Genomic DNA, 18,603 nt, shown 5'->3' with positions numbered 1-18,603 from the left:
CATAATTTTTTTATTAATTCTAATATTTTTTTGATGGATTCTGGGTTGTTTTTTAAGTATAATATCATGTCATCTGCAAATAAGGACAGTTTTACTTCCTCTTTTCCAATTTGGATGCCTTTTATTTCTTCTTCTTGTCTAATTGCAATGGCTAATACTTCCAGGACTATGTTGAAGAGGAGTGGTGAGAGTGGGCATCCCTGTCTTGTTCCTGTTTTTAGGGGAAATGGTGTTAGTTTTTGTCCATTGAGTATGATGTTGGCTGTGGGTTTGTCATATATGGCTTTTATTATGTTGAGGTATGATCCTTCTATTCCCACCTTGCTGAGAGTTTTTATCAAAAATGGGTGTTGGATTTTGTCAAATGCTTTTTCTGCATCAATTGATATGACCATGTGGTTTTTTTCTTTCAATTTGTTTATGTGATGTATCACGTTGATTGATTTGCGGATATTGTACCATCCTTGCATCCCTGGGATAAATCCTACTTGGTCATGGTGTATGATCTTTCTGATGTACTGCTGGATCCGATTTGCTAAGATTTTGTTGAGGATCTTTGCCCATTTTTTAATTGGATTTTTTTTGTCTTCCTTCTGTTAAGTTGTATGAGTTCCTTATATATTTTGGATATTGACCCTTTATCAGATGTATTATTGCCAAATATGTTCTCCCATACAGTGGGCTCCCTTTTCATTTTGTGATGTTTTCTTTTGCTGTGCAGAAGTTTTTTATTTTGAGATAGTCCCATTTGTTTATTTTCTCTGCCTTAGAAGATGTATCCATAAATATATTGTTACTAGAGGCCTGTTGCACAAAGAAATTCATGCAATAGGTCTTTCTTCCCCTGGCTGCTGGCACCGGTTTTCCTCCGGCACCCAGGACCCAGGCCTTTGCTCCAGCCACAGCGGAGAAACCAAGCCTCTCAGTCTTCAAGTCATCTTCAGTTTTCAGTCGTCTTCAGTCTTCAGTCATCTTCAGTCTTCAGTTGTCTTCAGCCTTCAGTCTTTGCTCTGTGCCTGCATATGCAAATTAACTGCCATCTTTGTTGGGTTAATTTGCATACTCATCCTGATTGGCTGGTGGGTGTAGTGGAGTGACACCAATTTGCATGTTTCTCTTTTATTAGTGTAGATGAGAGATGTCTGACTGCTGCAACCAGCACGGCTAGGGTTCAGGATTTGAAGAAGGGGTCAAAGCACAAATGAAAACACTAACAAGAAATATGAATTATTAAGGGGTGGGGGCCAGATGGAAACCTCTCTCTAGGAGAAGCTCTCTGAAACCTTGGCCTTGTCAGCTTTTATTCAATTTTAGATAGCAGACAGACCATCTCAAAGGTCAGTAAAGATCAGTAAAGATTTACTTTGAGGCTATTAGGTCAGGAAATTGCTTTGAGCCATCGCTATCTCAACACAGAACAATTGGTGCATAGCTTTTAGCCCTGCTAAAGTTCCAGATTCATCAGCCTTCCGAGTTCCTTGGTGCACTCTCATGATAGCATTGACAATGGATGGCTTCCCGCATCTGACCTTTTGCTGCCTGTTTTCTTCTAGGACAGCGGTTCTCAACCTGTGGGTCGCGAACAATGAAAATACATCCTGCATATCAGATATTTACATTACAATTCATAACAGTAGCAAAATTACAGTTATGAAGTAGCAATGAAAATAATTTTATGGTTGGGGGTCACCACAACATGAGGAACTGTATTAAAGGGTCTCGGCATTAGGAAGGTTGAGAACCACTGTTCTAGGAGTTTTATGGTTTCACGACTTACATTTAAGTGTTTTATCCATTTTGAGTTTATTCTTGTTTATGGTGTAAGTTGGTGATCTAGTTTCATTTTTATGCATGTATCTGTCCAATTTTCCCAATACCATTTATTGAAGAAACTGTCTTGGCTCTATTGTTTGCTCTTGCCTCTTTTGTCAAATATTAATTGAGCTTAATGGCTTGGGTCAATTTCGGGAGTTTCTGTTCGGTTCCATTGATCTATATGTCTATTCTTGTGTCATTACTAGGTTGTTTTGATTACAGTGGCTTTGTAGAATAACTTGAAATATGGTATTGTGATTCTTCCAACTGTGTTCTTTCTCAAGATTGCTGAGAATATTTGGAGGCTTCTTTGGTTTCATATAAATTTTTGGAGTGTTTGTTCTAGGTCTGTGAAATATGCTGTTAGTATTTTAATAGGGATTACATTGAATCTGTAGATTGCCTTGGGTAGTATGAACATTTTAATGATGTTGATTCTACCAATTCATGAACATGGTATATTCTTCTACTTGTTTATATCTCCTATTTCTTTCTTCAACATCCTGTAGTTTTCTGAATACAGGTCTTTTGCTTTGTTGGTTAATTTATTTCCTAAGTATTTTAATTTTTTTGTGCAATGGTAAATGGGATTGATTGTTTAGTTTCTCTTTCTGAGAATTAATTATTGGTGTATAAAAAAGCCATCAAGATTTTTCAAGATGGTGGCCGATGGAACAGGTAGGCTGCAAGATAGTGTGTGAGTGAGAGAGCGAAAGGAGAGTGTATGGATCTGCGGAGAGTATCTGTATTTGTGAATGAGGGACAGCTATATTCAATAGGACTGTTGGGGACTGGCGTACTAGGCTCCCTTGGCTGGGAAGCCTCTATTACTGCTGAAATCTCTTCCAGAGTGGCCAGCTCTGCTGCAGAGATCATGTCACCTTGAAGGGGAGAGCGGCTGTGATGGAAGCCCAGCCTTACCTTCAACCGAGGAGCCCTTGAATACCTCCTGGGACCCTACAACCACAATGCCCAGGGACCAGCTGCCTCAGCTGTGAACCCATGAACACCAAGACTCCAGCCTCCCTGTTCTGCGGGTGCATAAAAATTTGCCCAGGGGAGACAAAGTGGCGCCGAATACGTGGACAGGTCCTGCACCTTCTCACAGAGCAGATAAAAGAAACAGCTGAATTGAATAACATCTACCTGGAATTGGTGAATTTAACACAGCTGGTGAGGCAATCAATGGACAGTAAGTCAGAGATCACCTAGAGCTGTGGTCGGCAAATTGTGGCTCGTGAGCCACATGCGGCTCTTTGGCCCCTTGAGTGTGGCTCTTCCTAAGCGCTAGGAGCCCTGTGGACCCCCTTCCACATTCGAGTGCTACACTGACCCCAAGGGCCGCAGGTTTGGTAGAGTGCAGTCTCCCTCTGATACTCTAGTCCCCGCTGCAGGCATTTCTCCCTCCAGCCTGGATCCAAGATCTCACCTCTCTCTAGGTCAGTGGTTCTCAACCTTGGCTGCACATTAGAATCACCTGGGAATCTTTTTAAAATCCTCAGAGGCCCAGAAATCAGGATTTTAAAAAGATTTCCAGGTGATTCTAATGTGCAGCCAAGGTTGAGAACCACTGACCTAGAGAGAGGTGAGATCTTGGATCCAGGCTGGAGGGAGAAATGCCTGCAGCGGGGACTAGAGTATCAGAGGGAGACTGCACTCTACCAAACCTGCGGCCCTTGGGGTCAGTGTAGCACTCGAATGTGGAAGGGGGTCCACAGGGCTCCTAGCAGAGGGGGACTCTAGATCTAAGCCCAGAGCCATGGGAAACTGTGCCCAGAACAGCAGCCTAAAGTTCTATATTGGCCATGCAGTGCCAGGGGAAAAAGATGCAAGTCAGTGCAGTTCCTTTAACTTTTTTTTTTTTTTTAACCACCTTGCTTTTGCTTGCTAAGTCCAGTACATAGGATCTCCAATTAAAAACACTCACCGAGACTGCAGGGGAAAGTTGTGTTGTTGTTTTTTGGAAACTGGGGATCAGAATAAGGAGAGATGAGCAGCAAATCAGCTCTGGGTCAGTGCATCCCTCCAACCCAGTATTAAGTGCGGCAGGGAAAGAAGAATCTAAACACTGGGTAGAGGAGTCATTTGGTCCTGGAAATTAATACAGAAACACCACAACCCAGGGCTTGTGTCAGAAATTGACTCTTGTGTAAATACAACTGAAGGCAGGCAGAGAAACAAAGTGAGCAGAGAGATCCTGCCTGCTTGAAAACAAGGTTGTGGCTTATGACACAGAAGAGTGGTGGACCACAGGGAACTTCAACACTGTGCTGACTACCTGACAGGAAACAGACATTCCAGGCAGAAGAGTAGAGAAAGTGAACGTCCTTCACTAGTTCACTTTTGTTTTGTTTTTCTTTTACTTAAGAAACTAAAATTTTTTCTCACTTAATTTTACTTTTTTATTATATTTTTATTTTTAATTATTATTATTACTACTATTATTTTACCTCTTTTTAAAGTTTTTTTTCTTTATTTTATTTTATTTTGGCTCTGGGCTTAGATATAGATTAGTGTTCTATATTCTATTTTTCTTTTAGCATTATTTTACTCTATCTCAATTTTTTCTTTATGCCAACACTCTCTTCCTCACTTTTTCCATTTTTCGTCCTATTTCTCTTAACCTGTTCATGCTTTAGTTTTTCTCTATCCTTTCTTTTTGCTTCCTGCTAAAAATTGATCTTACTCATATATCTAATTTCCTCTACCCTCCTCCAAGTCCATGCACACTTCTCTCTTCTCTTTCTTCACTAGCCATTTTTTTTTCCTTTTTCTTTGTTTCTGTCTTGTTGTTATTTGTTTGATTTTTTGTTAGTTTGTTTTTGTTCTTTTTTTGCTTCTGTTTTTCCTCTCCTTGCTTGTTCTCTTCTTCTACTAATAGCTTAATTGATTCCAACCATCAACTCAGGCCTGTCTACTCTCTACTCTCCTTTTCTAAAAATAGATGAATACATAGATAGATAGATTAAAGAAAGGGAAAATTATATATATATATATAAAATTTCCTCTCTTTTTTGTATTTTGTATTTTGTTTTTCACTTTCCTTCTTATACAACTCATTCTCTTTCTACCTCCTCTATACTAAATTCTGGCCATTTCCCCATTCATTCAATTCCTTGATCTTACCTTCTGGAAATAAGCTCCACCTCCTACGACTCATCTGGGTGTTCTTTGTTTGCATTTTTTTGATTAGTTTTTTTTTTTTTTAGTTTTCTCCCTTATACATATATTTTTCCCCCTTCTGTTTTCTTCTCTTTCTTTTCTCTCTCACATTTTTCCTTTTTAATATAATTTTTGCACTCTTTTCTCTTCCCTACTTCTTCTTTCTCTGGTGATCACCTTTATTTGGAGTTATTGGTGTTGTGAATACATTTGTGTTTGGTGCCCTGTGTGTTGTGTCTTGTCGTGTTGTATTTTGTGCCTTTAAGTCAACACAGGAGGGAAAGAGCCACATAACCAGACACCCTGTGAGGAGAAAACATGGGGAGACAAAGAAACAGCCCCCATCCAAAAGAAAAGAAGGAATCACTGGAAAAGGAAGTAAATGAAATGAAGGCAAGCAATATGTCAGAGAAAGAATTCAGAACAATGGTCATAAGGACACTGAAAAGGATGGAAGACAAATTCAACAACGTGTAAGAACCAAGAGGAAATGAAGAATAACTAAGAAGAAATAAAAAATGACATCACTGCAATAAAGAACACAATAGAAAGCATCAACAGTAGACTAGAAGAAGTGGAGGACCACATCAGTGAGCTAAAGACAAGGTAGAAAAAAATACCCAAGCAGAGTAGCAACTGGAAAAAAACTTAAAAAACAGGAGGAGAGCCTAAGGGAACTTTGGGATAACTGAAACGAAACAACATCAGCATAATAGGGGTGCCAGAAGGAGAGGAAACTGAGCAAGGAATAGAAAACCTGTTTGAAGAAATAATGACAGAAAACATCCCTGATATTGGGAAGAAGAAAAAACTCACACAAGTCCAAGAAGCTGACAGAGTCCCAAACAAGATGAATCCAAAAAGATCAACATCAAGACATATTATAATTAAATTGACAAACACCAATGACAAAGTAAGAATCTTAAAGGCTGCCAGAGAGAGACAGAAAGTCACCTACAAGGGATCTCCCACCAGACTATCAAGCAATACACTCTCTATTTAGACCTGGGTTTAAGACTGTCCACAATAAAGACCTCATTTTCCAGCTTTATTTGCAGTCAGGGTGGCCACATGATTACATTCTGGTCAGTTTGTTCTGTGGCTGCTGCCAAAAACTGAGACACTGAACACTTATTTTAAGCTTCTAAATTTTGGGATAGTTTGTTACATAGCATTACTATTACAATCAGTCATCTACATCCCACCTTCACAATGTCTTCAATATCTGTGACATTATTTACGTGATATTTTTCTTAAAATTGACCAATTGTAAGTGTTAATCAAATATACCTAAAAGAGAAACTTTATACCAAGTTGCAAATGGAAAACCAGTATCAATTTCATAAATAGAAATGAACCATAAAAACACCTGGATAGCACCCACCTGGCATGGCTCAGTGGTTGAGTGTTGACCTATGAACCAGGAGGTCATGGTTTGATTCCCCATCAGGACACATGCCTGCGTTCGGGTTTGATCCCTAGTGTGGGGCATGCAGGAGGCAGCCAATCAATGAGTCTCTCTCGTCATTGATGTTTCTATCTCTCTCCCCCTCTCCCTTCCTCTCTGAAATCAATAAAAATATATTTTAAAAAACAAAACAAAACACCTGGATATCTTTCCTTGCTGAGGGCTATGAGGCCAGCTCTCTTTGTTAAAAAGGAAGAGTAAGGCGGAAACCAAGATGGTCGCATAGGTAAACACCGGAAAATGCTGCCTCCCACAACAAATTCAAAAATACAACTAAAAGACAAAACGGACATCATCAAGAACTACAGGAAGGCTGGCTGAGTGGAAATTATACAACTAGAAGGAAAGAGAAAAGCACACTGAGACTCAGAGGAGCTGTGGAGGTGGAGTGCAGAGGTATGGAGGCACACATGGCAAGGGCTGGCGACTGAGGATGTGGCTGACTTTTTGAATCAGGAGGGAGTCACAAGCCCCCGACTGCTCTGAACTTTGGTTCTGGGAAGTCTCTGGGGACCCGGACTCATGCGGGGAGAGACTGGACGGTCTGGCAGCCGGCAGAACTCGGAACTCGAGGGCGGCTTTCTCTCGGAGGTGCTTGCAGCAATTACCAGGACACTGAGACACGGGGCCCCTTAGGGCAGGGCTGAGGATCAGCCATAGCTGCTTGCTCCGCCCTGTTGATTCCAAGACCCTGCCCCACCCAGGCTGCAGCAGAGCTGGGAATCAGCCATAGCTGCTTGCTCCGCCCTGTTGATTCTGAGACCCCGCCCCATCCAGGCTGCTGCAAAGCCTTTTGCATATGAATGCCCGGGTCCTTTACAATCTGACAACTACCTAACAAATTGCAGCTGGGCCAGACAGACCCAGAACTTCCAAGAGAAGGCCCAAGGCCCCACAGCAGCTTGCATTGCTTCTCAGCTGGGCCTCATCTGGGCACCCCCAAACCCCCAAAAAAGGAAGGGGAATCTGCATATCTCTTCATAGCTCCTGCTGGGTAACCTCAGGAAGAGGCTTAATTAGCACCTCCTTAGATCCAAGAGCCAGTGTACCCAGTGGTCAGAGTGGGACCACCCAGATTACAACTCCTCAGATTCATAAGGAACACACTCAGGGGGCAGACTCAGTGAGCACCAAAGCCCCACTGAAGCAAGTCTTGCCCCAGAAGGGTGTCTTCAGCACAGAAGTTCTCCCACTGCAGACACAGCTGATTCTCACTGCCAATTGGCCTGGAGGTCAATTCCTCCCAGTGACACCTAAAACAATCAAGGCATAACTACAACAAGACTGTGCACAAAGCCCACAAGGGGGTGCACCAAGAGTGTCCACCTCAGGTAACTGGGGAGGCTGAGCCACTGGGCCCTGTAGGACACCTAGCACACAAAACCACTCTACCAACACAGGGAAGCAGACAAAATGCGAAGACAAAGAAACAGGTCACAAATGACAGAAATGGAGGACAGCAAACGACTGGATATAGAGTTCAAAACCACGGTTCTAAGATTTTTCAAGAATTTTATGGAAACCGCCGATAAATGTATTGAGATCCTTAAGAAATCTAGTGAGACCCTCGATGTTGTGATAAAGGACCAACTAGAAATTAAGCATACACTGACTGAAATAAAGAATATTATACAGACTCCCAACAGCAGACCAGAGGATCGCAAGAATCAAGTCAAAGATTTGAAATACGAAGAAGCAAAAAACACCCAACCGGAAAAGCAAAATGAAAAAAGAATCCAAAAATACGAAGATAGTGTAAGGAGCCTCTGGGACAACTTCAAGCGTACCAACATCAGAATTATAGGGGTACCAGAAGAAGAGAGAGGGCAAGATATTGAAAACCTATTTGAAGAAATAATGACAGAAAACTTCCCCTACCTGGTGAAAGAAATAGACTTCCAAGTCCAGGAAGCGCAGAGAACCCCAAACAAAAGGAATCCAAAGAGGACCACACCAAGACACATCATAATTAAAATGCCAAGAGCAAAAGACAAAGAGAGAATCTTAAAAGCAGCAAGAGAAAAAAAGTCAGTTACCTATAAGGGAGTACCCATACGACTGTCAGCTGATTTCTCAACAGAAACTTTGCAGGCCAGAAGGGAGTGGCAAGAAATATTCAAAGTGATGAATAGCAAGAACCTACAACCAAGATTACTTTATCCAGCAAAGCTATCATTCAGAATTGAAGGTCAGATAAAGAGCTTCACAGATAAGGAAAAGCTAAAGGAGTTCATCACCACCAAACCAGTATTATATGAAATGCTGAAAGGTATCCTTTAAGAAGAGGAAGAAGAAGAAAAAGGTAAAGATACAAATTATGAACAACAAATACACATCTATCAACAAGTGAATCTAAAAATCAAGTGAATAAATAATCTGATGAACAGAATAAACTGGTGATTATAATAGAATCAGGGGCATAGAAAGGGAGTGGACTGACTATTCTTGGGGGGCCAAAGGGGTGTGGGGGATGTGTGAAGAGACTGGACAATAATCGTGCACCTATGGATGAGGACAGTGGGGGGAGGGGTGGGTCCCGGGTGGAGGTGAGCTATGGGGGGAAAAAGGAGGAACAATTGTAATAATCTGAACAATAAAGACTTAATTTAAAAAAAATAAATAAAGGGAGCAATTCAACAAGAAGATATAACTCTGGTAAACATATATGCACCCAATATAGGAGTACCCCAATATATAAAAAAAACTTTGGGAGGATTTCAAAGGAGAGATTGAAAGCAATACAGTCATAGTAGGGGACTTTAATACACCACTAACACCACTGGATAAATCCTCTGAACAAAAAATCAGCAAAGAAATATCAATCCTAAATGACTAACCAGATCAGATAAAATTAATTGACATCTTCAGAACATTTCACCCCAAAGCCAAAGAATATATATTCTTCTCAAGTGCACATGGTTCATTTTCAAAGATAGACCACATATTGGGATACAGGCAATGTCTTTTTAAATTCAAGAAGATAGAAATCATATCAAGCATCTTCTCAGATCACAATGGCATAAAATTATAAATAACTACAATAAAAACAATGAAAAAATAAAACACCTGGAGGTTAAATAGCATGCTATTGAACAATGATTGGGTTACCAAAGAGATCAAAGGAAAAATAAAAAGCATCATGGCAAAAAATGACAATGAAATCACAAACTCTATAGGACTCGGTGAAAGCAGTCTTGAGAGGGAAGTTGGTAGCTCTACAGGCCTAGCTCAAAAAACAAGAAAAAAAATGGTAATAAATTATCTAACCCTACAACTCAAAGAGTTGGAAAGAGAGCAATAAGAAAAGCTCAGCATAAGCAGAAGGAAGGAAATAATAAAGAAAAGGCAACCAATGTAGAGACCAAAAAAACAATACAAAAGATCAACAAAACCAAGAGCTAGTTCTTTGAAAGAATAAACAAGATTGATGAACCTCTAGCCAGGCTTACCAAGAAGGGAAGAGAGAGGACCCAAATAAACAAAATCAGAAATGAAAGAGGTGAAGTAACAACCGATCCCACAGAAATACAAATTATTATGAAAAATTACTATGAACAACTCTATTCCAATGAAATGGATAACTTAGATTAAATGGACATATTCTTAGAAAAATATAAGCTCCCCCAAAACTCAATCAGGAAGAATAAAAAAGCCTAAATAGGCCATTCACTACCAAATAAATTGAAGCAGTGATCAGAAATCTTCCAGCAAACAAAAGCCCTGGTCCTGATGGCTTTACAGGAGAGTTCTACCAAGCATTCAAAGAAGAACTAAAACCTATCCTCCTCAGACTATCCCAAAAAATTCAAGAAGAAGGCACACCTCCAGCTCTTTCTATGAAGCCAGAATTACCCTAATCCCAAAACCAGATAAAGACACCACAAAAAAAGAGAATTACACACCAATATCCTTGATGAACATAGATGCTAGAATCCTCAACAAAATTCTAGCAAATCAGATGCAGCATTACATTAGAAAGATCATACACCATGACCAACTGGGATTTATTCCTGGAATGCAAGAATTGTACAATATCTACAAATCAATAAATGTGTTACATCACATAAACAAACTGAGAGACAAAAATCACATAATCATATCAATTGATGCAGAAAAAGCATTTGACAAAATCCAACACCATTTCTTGATAAAAACTCTCAGCAAAGTGAGAATAGAGGGACCCTACCTCAACATAATAAAGCCTTATATGACAAAACCTACAGCCAACATTATACTCAATGGTAAAAACTAAATTCATTTCCCCTAGGAACAAGAACAAGACAGGGTTGCCCACTTTCACCACTCTTCTTCGACATAGTACATAGTGATCAGACAAGAAAAAATAAAAGGCATCCAAATTGGAAAAGAAGTAAAACTGTCATTATTCGTTGATGACATGATAGTGTACATAGAAACCCCAAAGACTCTATCAAAAACTGCTAGTCTTAATAAATTGAATTCAGCAATATAGCAGGATACAAAATTAACACCAGAAATTTATGGCTTTAAAAAAAAACATATTTTTATTGATTTCAGATAGGAAGGGAGAGGGAGAGAGATAGAAACATCAATCATGAGAGAGAATCATTGATCGGCTGCCTCCTGCTCGCCTCCTACTGGGGATCCTACCAGGCATGTGCCAATTGAACCTGGGACCCTCCAGTCTGCAGGCCTGCGCTTTATCCACTGAGTCAAACCGTCTAGGGCTCTATGGCTTTTTTATACAACAGCAATGAACTCACAGAAAGAGAAACTAAAAAAACAATCCCGTTTACCATTACACCAAAAAAATTAAGATACCTAGGAATAAACTTAACTACAGACATAAAAGATCTGTACTCAGAAAACTGCAGGACATTGAAAAAAGAGATAGAGGAAGACATAAACAAATGGAAGAACATACCATGTTCATGGATTGGTAGGATCAACATCATTAAAATGTCCATACTAACCAAAGCAATTTTTAGATTCAATGCAATCCCCATTAAAATACCAACAGCATATTTCACAGACTTAGTAAAAACTCGCCAAAAATTCATCTGGAATAAAAAAAAAACACCCAGCATTGCCACAGCAATCCTGAGAAAGAAGAATAAAGTTAGAGAGATCACAATACCAGATATCAAGCTATGTTAGCAAGCCATGGTTCTCAAAACTGCCTGGTACTGGCAGAAGAATAGACATATAGACCAATGGAACAGAACAGAGAACCCAGAAATCGACCCAACCCATTATGCTCAATTAATATTTGGCAAAAGAGGCAAGAGCATACAATGGAGTCAATACAGTCTCTTCAATAAATGGTGCTGGGAAATTTGGTCAGATACATGTAAAAAAATGAAACTAGATCACCAACTTACACCATACACAAAAACAAACTCAAGTGGATAAAGGACTTAAATATAAGACGGAAAACCATAAAAATCTTAGAAGACTTCGTAGGCAGCACAATATCAGACATGTCGTAGCAATATTTTTACCGATATAGCTCCTAGGGCAGTGATGGCGAACCTATGACACGCGTGTCAGAGGTGACATGCGAGCTTATTTTTTTGGTTGATTTTTCTTTGTTAAATGGCATTTAAATATATAAAATAAATATCAAAAATATAAATCTTTGTTTTACTATGGTTTCAAATATCAAAAAATTTCTATATGTGACACAGCACCAGAGTTAAGTTAGTGTTTTTCAAAATGCTTACACGCCGAGCTCAAAAGGTTCGCCATCACTGTCCTAGGGCAATGGAAACTAAGGAGAAAATATACAAATGGGACTACATCAAAATAAAAAGCTCCTGCATAGCAAAAGAAACCATCAACAAAACAACAAGAAAGCCCACTGCATGGGAGAACATATTTGCCAATGCTATTTCAGATAAGGGTTTAATTTCCAAAATTTACAGGGAACTCATACAATTTAGCAAAAAGAAGATAAACGATCCAATCAAAAAATGGGCAAAGGACCTAAATAAGCACTTTTTGAAAGAAGGCATACAGAAGGCCTTTAGACATATGAAAACATGCTCAAAGTCACTAATCATCTAAGAGATGCAAATAAAAACAATGAGATATCATGTCACACTTGTCAGAATGGCTATCATCAAATAGGTTTTCAATTTCTTGTTCTCTCTCTTCTCCTTCTGGCATTATGATGATGTGACTATTGGTACACTTGATATTGTCCCAGAGGCCCCTTACACTATCCTCATTTTTCTGGGTTCTATTTTTCTTTTTGCTCTTCTGTTTGGGTGTTTTTTTGCTTCCTTATATTACAAATTAATGATTTGAGTCTTGGCTTCACCTACTCTGCTGTTGACTTCCTGTAAATTATTCTTTATTTCAGTTAGTGTATCCTTCATCTCTGACCTGTTCTTTTTTTATGCTATGAGGTGCTCACTAAGTTCCTTGAGCATCCTTATGACCAGTGTTTTGAACTCTGCATCTAGTAGATTGCTGGTCTCCATTTTGTTCAGTTCTTTTTCTGGAGTTTTGTTCTGTTCTTTCATTTGGGCCATGTTTCTTTGTTTCCTCAATTTGACTCCTTCCCTGTGTTTGTTTCTATGTATTAGGTAAAGCTGTTATGTCTCCTAGGCTTGGTAGGTGTCCTGTAGGGCCTACTGGCAGCCTCCCTGATCATCCCAGGTGGGCACCCGAGGTGCATCCCCTGTGTAGGCTGTACATCCTTCTGTTGTAAATGAGTCTTGATTTCTGTAGGCATGTCAATGGGAGGGATTTACCCAGGCTTATCAGCTACCAGGCCCGGCTGTGACAACTGGCCACCTACTTCTGACTACCTTGGAGGATCAGTTATGCAGGGGCCCACCACACAGAGCAGAACTTACTTCATTGGGGCTTTGGTATCCTCTAAGTCCATCACTTCTGTGTATCACTTGTGGAGTTGGTTGAGTGGTGGTGCTTTGATGTGGTCTGAAACTGTCCATTGGGTGCACTGATGCTGCCACCTCCGGGGAGGTGCAGGCCAAGGTCATCCATTGCCTGTGTTCTGCCCGGGGCCATTCGACATAAGCTGCAAAGTAATCTTCAGGTGGCTGCTTCTTGTCCTGGGCTTGGAGTTTCCCAGGTGAGGCCAAGCTGTGAACAAACACCAGCTTCTGCTAGTGGTGGGCCTGGGGCCACTTAGTAAGAGATATGGGGTTTGCTGAGGCCAGATACTGCTTTTCTTGAGATATTTTAGAAAAATCTGAAGCATGAGCCAAGACAGGCTATTCCAGGTAAAGGCTCTGGAAATAGCTCAGGTGGGCCCTGAAGTTGGGTGGGACAGGGCCTCAGGGAATCACCAGGGTGGAGCAAACAGTTGGAGCCAGGTGATGGAGTCTCAGATTTGGTGCCTGTCTGCTGGCTCTGTGAGGAAGAGCTCATCAAAGGAACAATGGCTTCTGCCAGCACTTCTATCTTAAAGAAAGTTACCCCTCCAGCTCTCTCCCTGATGCCAAACAATTCAGTTCCTCCCCATATGTCTCCAGTGCCTTTCAAGCTGATGCTCCTGTACTAAAGCTCAGAGGGAATGAGTCCCGAGTAAGACCATGTATAGGCCCTTTAAGAGGAACTGCCTGGGATTCCAGCAGCCTCAGCCTCCCTCAGCCACAGTCACCACTGGTTTTTATAGCCAAAAGTTATGGGGACTTCTCTTCCTGACATTGGAAACCTGGGATGGGGACCTGGTGTAGATCAAAGACTCCTCACTCCTCAGGGGGACCTCCACAGTTGAGATATCCTTTCTGATTTTTTCTGCCACACGTGGGTCTGGGACCAGCCCTTCCCCATCTCTTCCCCTTCTGCCAATCTAGATATGGATTCTTCCTTATATCTTTAGTTGTAGGACTTCTGTTCAGCTCAATATCAGGTTCTGAATGATGGTTGTTCTCTAGTTTAGTTGTAATTTTGATGTGGTTGTTTTTGAAGGTGAGTACCACATTTACCTACACCGCCATCTTGGCCAGAAGTCCAGTTTCCTCATTCTTGCAAAGAAAATCCATGGTTCCTGGTTTGGCCAATGAGCTCCTTTTACTTTGAAACTTGACCTTATCTGTTGTCAGTGGAGCCTCAGCCTCCAAGGTCCTCATTGCTCTTGTAGGACCCTGGCCCTAGAGACATGGACAATTGGGACTTGGGTTTGCTCTCTTGCCCTGGCCTCAGTAGGAGCCAGGGATTCTCTTTCATCTTAGAGCTGTGTGTAGTTCTATAACTGTGGTAGTACCAGGAGCTAATCACTGATATTGACTTCTCTGAATCGGGCTCTGTTCAAAGGCCTCACATTTATCCATTTGTTCAGTCCTTATGACAGCTGCTGTTATCCCATTTTACAGATAAGTAAACTGAAGCACAAAGAGACAAAGTCATTGCCGATGCTGCTTTGCTGAACTTGGACACTTTTTCTTGTTCCAGAGTTCCTGCACCCACCTGGGATGCTGATTGCCCTTCACTCATCACACTCTATTGAACTCATGCCATTGTCAGACTATGGTCCTGGGGCCACTGCAAGAGCCAGGAAAGCAGGTCTGCATGCTTCTTTCTCCTCTAGCTCCTTCAGGATAAGGCAAGGTGGTTTCCAGCTTTGTTTTTGTGCCTGGTACACATCGGGTGTTCCATAAATGTTAGTCAAACAAGTGAGTCAATGAGTCTGAAAGTAGAATTTGTGCCTATCCAAAGAAAATGAAATTAGAATTTTGGAAAGATATCTGCGCTCCCATGTTCACTGCATCTTATTCACAATAGCCAAGACATAGGAGCAACCATTAAAGAATAAAATCCTGCCATTTGTGACAACATTTATGGAAAATGAAATAAGTCAGTAAGAGAAATAACATGTAACTTCACCTATATGTGCAATCTAAAACAGTTGAACTCATAGGTACAGTTTCTGTTATACAAGATGACTAAGTTGTAGAGGTCTACTGCACAGTACAGTGCCTAAATATAATAATACTGTATTGTGTACTCACTATTTGTTGAAAGGGTAGACCTTATGTTCAGTGCCCTACACACATACACATATCATCATTATGTGGAAGGAAACTTTGGGAGGTAAAAATGTGTTTTTGGCATTGATGGTGATGGTGTCACAGTGTATATTTACCTTAATAAGGTGCTTAAAAATAACAGGCAATGGAGAAAAACTGCACTGTCTGCTGCTGCTTCCACAGTCTTAGAGAGCACTGGTTCTGTGGGTCACACTCTCCCTCTTGATCCCCTACTCACCAGCCCGGTGGGATCCCATCCCACTCCTCTTTGTCCTCACAACACACATCACTGCTTCTCCCTTCACCCCCACACCACCCTGGTGGCTACGTAGAGAGGCCAGACCCTGTGATGTGACTAACCGTTAGTCTCTGCCTTTGCCTGTGATGCAATCTTGTTCACTCCACACTGAGACCACATCCTTCCTGCTCCTGCTGGGCTGGGACAACTATAAATTTATCAGGTTTCCTCTTGGTCTGTTCCTGAGGTCGACATCTTTGTGAGTCCAGCTTTTGGGTGAGTCCAGCTTCATGGAACAGGGTGGCCAAATGGGCCTGGGGAGGAATGGGAAGAGTTTTTAGGACCAGAACTTGACTAGGGATTTCTTCTGCCAGCCTCCTGTGTATCTTTCAGCAAAGCTTATGAAATGTTCTTTTATATTTATCATTATGTGGGCTCTATATGTGTGTGTGTGTGTGTGTGTGTGTGTGTGTGTGTGTGTGTGTGTAGGGACAGGAGCAGCATCACAGCTTATCCCAGGGCTCCCATTGATTTGCCAAGGTCATGGCAAGTGCATGAGGGTTAGGATTAGGGGAGCATGGAGGAGAGTTGGAGTCCTGATGTGGATGGAAAGGTTGGTGGGGTCAGTAATTTTCAATCTTTCTCATCTCATGGCCCACATACTAGTAAACTGGTTACTAAAATTCTGCAGCACACCAAAAAATATATTTTTTGCCAATCTGACAAAAAGTGGATATAGTTTTGATTCATTCACACCAGATGGCTATTGTGTTGGCTGCTGTCATTATTTTTTGTTGTTGTTAATTCTCACCTGAGAATGTTTTCTCCATTGCTCTTCAGAGAGAGTAGAAGAAGGAAGGGAAGGAGAAAGAGAGAGAGAGAGAGAGAGAGAGAGAGAGAGAGAGAAACATCTATGTGAGAGAGACACATCGACTGGATGCCTTCTACACACGTTCTGACTGGGGGCAGGAAGTGAAACCACAACCAAGGTATGTGCCCTTGACCAGGAATCAAACCCGTGGCCCTTGGGTGCACAGGCTGACCTTCTAACCCCTTAGAAGTACAGGCCAGGGGCATAGGTCCTGTTGTCATTTTTTAATTTGACAATCTAAGGCAGAGATGGGGGATGTTCAGCCCTCAGGCCATATAAGGCATGAGAAATCATTTGGTCTGGTCCTAGTAGAGGTGAGTTAATTAAATGTTTGACCAAATATAGCAGGCTAATTTTTAAGTTGATAATTTTGTATGGCCCAGGAATGATGTTATAAATATCCAAATGGCCCTTGGCAGGAAAAAGTTTCCCCACCCCTGATCTAAGGGAAAAGAGGTCAGGTATTGCATGTTTTAAAAATACTTGTGGTTCACCTGTTGGAAATCGCTGGGTGGGGTAGATAGGGAGGTCTGCATAGCTGATGGATCTGAAGATACCTCCCACCCCCTCCCACAAATGCATAGGGGATGGACTTGGGTGGATTGTGAGGCCAGAAGTGGAGAGGCAAGGATGGAACTAGAAGAAGAGTGATGAGCATGTTTGAGGTCGAACATCAAACTATGGTCATCATGAATCATGATTTGGACACTCACTCTGTGATTATCATTTATGGCTTTGCCTGATTTGCTTTTCTCGACTCAGTTATATGAAGGGGAAAATCCCAAACAAAACCTAGGAGAGTGAAAGAACTGATTTCTAGTCTTTGTGGAACTTGAAATCTAATTAGGAAAATTGTGTTGGTGAGCTCAATAATGAAAGTCTGTGTGATAGGAAGTGGGTAAAGGGGGAGAAAACAGGGATATCTGTATTAGTATCAACAATAAATTTTTAAAAATGTAAAAAAGAAAAAGAAAGTCTATGTGTGATAAAGGCTGGAAAAGTGTCCTTGCCTTTTAACCATCTCTTTTACTGTCTTTGATCATTTCTGTTCTTATCTGGCAGAGATAACAGTTAAGTAATGGAGCCAATGGTCTCACACCTTTTCAGGCTGTAAAAAGTGCAGATTAGAGGCATGAGCTAAGAAATCTATGAGTCCAGTCTCAATTCTGGCTTTGTCCCTACCTAGCTTCATCTTTCTGTCTTGGTCTCCACTTCAATCAAATGGGGTGAGGTATACATGCACCTCACAGGGCTTTGTGCAGGTGAGATGGGAGGAAGCATCAGAGCCATGCCTAGCCCATGACATACTCAATCAGTGTGAGTTACACTAATTATTATAAGCACATTTTACAGGAGACATTAAATAGATTTATGTTCATTGTTCCCCTGTGCACCCAATTTTCGTCTCACTGAAGTTTTTCTCCATCAGTGGGTTGTCAGAAGGACAGTCTCAGACCATGCCTTCCTCCTCCCACTGTGCACTTTCTCATCTCTCCAGTATTTCCTTAATTACTCATATTTGGGTCTTCTTTTTTTGCTCCCCATCCATTTTTCTTCAGGTCAACAGAGAAACAAGGAACCAGAGTCCTTCTGTTAGAACGAACTTAAGAACCATTTTTTTTCACTCTGTCATTTTATAGATGAGGCGACTGAAGTTTGCCCAAGATTGTAGCCCAGTCATTAGTGTGACCCACACTCTCCTGGTGACCCACAGAAGTGGCACCATGATGCAGTCCTGGGCATCCACCACTGTGCTGGTGTGACTATATTTGTGGGTCTAATTATTGTTTCTCTCCACAGGGATGCTTTTCTTCTATGGTTCAGGGCACTCGAGTTGAGCCAAGAGTAAAATTGTCTGGTAGGTATTAGGCTTATTTTTCAAAACTTCTGATGGAATTCATTACAGTTCAGTGACATATTTTTTCTTTCTGTCTTCCTACTTTTTGATCATTTAGTTCTCTCTGAGGGTGAACTTTGAAAGAGACTCGCCTTACCCATATGCTGTTTTCACCCCTCTTTCTCAGTGTGGACCTATGCCCAAAGGCCCTGACCAGGGCTTCAGACAAGC

At 41.2% G+C, this 18,603-nt stretch overlaps 1 long non-coding RNA gene across 2 annotated transcripts in view; it reads right to left on the bottom strand.

Annotated features, from left to right (window-relative positions):
- Positions 1-12,311, bottom strand: part of LOC106725069 — an 18,247-nt gene extending 5,936 nt beyond the window's left edge. The window contains exons 1-2 of one of the 2 annotated variants that reach the window (XR_001360938.1): positions 12,299-12,311; positions 11,798-11,800 (exon numbers count right to left, since the gene is read on the bottom strand). This is a non-coding gene — a long non-coding RNA (uncharacterized LOC106725069). Of the gene's footprint in view, positions 1-11,454; positions 11,458-11,797; positions 11,801-12,298 lie in introns of both variants that reach the window. The other variant, XR_001360939.1, reaches the window with a different exon arrangement.
- Positions 12,312-18,603: the final 6,292 nt, after the last annotated feature.

The sequence above is a fragment of the Myotis brandtii genome, unplaced genomic scaffold, assembly GCF_000412655.1.
Source record: "Myotis brandtii unplaced genomic scaffold, ASM41265v1 scaffold100, whole genome shotgun sequence".
Classification (NCBI taxonomy): Eukaryota; Metazoa; Chordata; class Mammalia; order Chiroptera; family Vespertilionidae; genus Myotis; species Myotis brandtii.
Note: the sequence above shows the minus strand (reverse complement) of the source record. Positions and strands in the feature narration are given on the sequence as shown.